This window comes from Echinococcus granulosus, assembly GCF_000524195.1.
Source record: "Echinococcus granulosus chromosome Unknown EG_S00020, whole genome shotgun sequence".
Taxonomy (NCBI): Eukaryota; Metazoa; Platyhelminthes; class Cestoda; order Cyclophyllidea; family Taeniidae; genus Echinococcus; species Echinococcus granulosus.
The window spans coordinates 687,006-688,911 of record NW_020170400.1 but is presented as its reverse complement, the minus strand read 5'-3'; positions in this window follow the sequence as shown (position 1 = coordinate 688,911).

Sequence of the window (1,906 nt, the reverse complement as noted above, 5' to 3'; positions counted from 1 at the left end):
AATTTGATAGGCCTTGGCGTCATAGTGAGCATTAGCACAGGTCACTCAAGAGGGCTGAGCCAGACGTGATAGATTTGTGAAGATTAGACCTAAAAAGGAGGCCATTAAAGATTACAAAAAATTAGTTTTAGGGCTACAGACATTCCTAACACCATCCCTAATCATATCTCCAACGAGAAAGGGCTAATTTGGTTATTGTCTAAAGTTATGGATAGCCTCGAAAGAAGGGAAAGAGAACTTTCTGCAGGCTTATTCACTAGTGTTGGCGATTTCTGGGGAGAAATGTAGTTCAAAATGTTAATTTCTGTTATATTAAGTAGGCAGATCTCAGTCGTAATTGCTAGGTTTTCTGCATGTGGAACATCTGGTCAGCAGCCAACTCGTTACGCCTTCAAAGCGTGTAGAGCCTTCGTGGAGTGACAAAAGTCTGGAGATGGAAGGTAGAGACTAATCTGTTTGGAGACAACCGATGACACCTTCAATTAATTAGCAAATATTACGGCACTAAGGCTCTTGCAACCGGAAGGTTATTGGTCAGTAGATAAACGACAAACAAATGGGGGGTTTTATAAGCGTTAAACACACCGGACGTGGGCAAACAACTACTTCCAGGATTTATATCTCTAACGACCTTTTCAGGTGAGGTAGATGTAGTCAGAGTTCGCGAATTTTTGGATTCTGACGTATCTCAATAGGCATGATTACAAAAAAAACTTATGACGTAAGCTGCAGGTCCTGTTTTTTACTTAGTAACTAGCTATTTTTGGCTATGAAATGTATAATGCGTTTTTTTAGATTTCTACTCTCAACTAAAAAAATTCATTTCGCATTACTCTTCTGTTATTTTTGTTTTCATTTTGGACAGACTTTCAAATCTTTAATCAAATAGGCTCTCATTTAAACTGTGGCCTTTATGCAACGGTTTAAGTCAAGTGTGCTTGTAATTTCGTCTTTCTCTGCTTTTCTAAAATGCATCTCTAGGCGTTGTTAGTCACTTCGTATTTGTTATTTTGCAGTTTAAAAATAAATATTTTGACAACTTTATGATTGTTACGAGAAAATTTGTAATAAAACTGCTTATCAAAGTCTTAAAATTTTTTCGTCACAGCCCTGTTGCCTAAATCTTTTGGTGTGACGCCAAAAATGCCAATAATAAACTACCAAAATACCAGTGAAGTTTTTCGGAGACAGAAATGTGATAAAGCTGTTTTTTCTATTATGTGACTCAACCGATTGTTAAGAACCGACAAAGTAAAAATATCAGGTACAAAAATTGGGTCCCACATGTGTAGAATGTTGCCACAAGTTAATTCTTGCCAATAAGCCAGTGAATGTCTAAACAACTGCATACTGACTGACAAAAATTTATCACAAAGGACAAATTGAATAATGAGAAGGCAACCCCTATTTTAACTTACTGAAGTCACTAAAAGCCACTTTTTTGATGAAACGAAGGCAGAATTCTCCCCATATAGGCTTCAAGGTGGCTAAATGGGTCTGCAACAGCCAAGCTTTCATTTAACTCAAATGAGACCATCATTTCTCCCCCCTCCTCTCTGAAAAAGTAACAGAACGTAAGCACAAGAAGAATCCAAACTGCGTTTTAGTTTATTTTTGTGATGAGCAGAAGAGCGAGAGTTGGTGACAATGAAAAAAAGAAGTTAATCGTAAGTCAAGGCTTTGACACACAACCGCAAGCGACTCCACGCCTCATGTTGTAAGCGCTATTCATGCGTCAAGGGGGCTGTCAAGATGGCGTGTAGTGTCGTGCCTCAATCGCGTGCAATCCACGAAATTTTCCCTGTAACCTTTTTAACCCACCCCGTTCATCTTTCACCTCCCAGCTCCTCCCATCGTCTCCACTGATAGCATCATTGTTGTTGCCACCTCCATTGCTGACGACAAG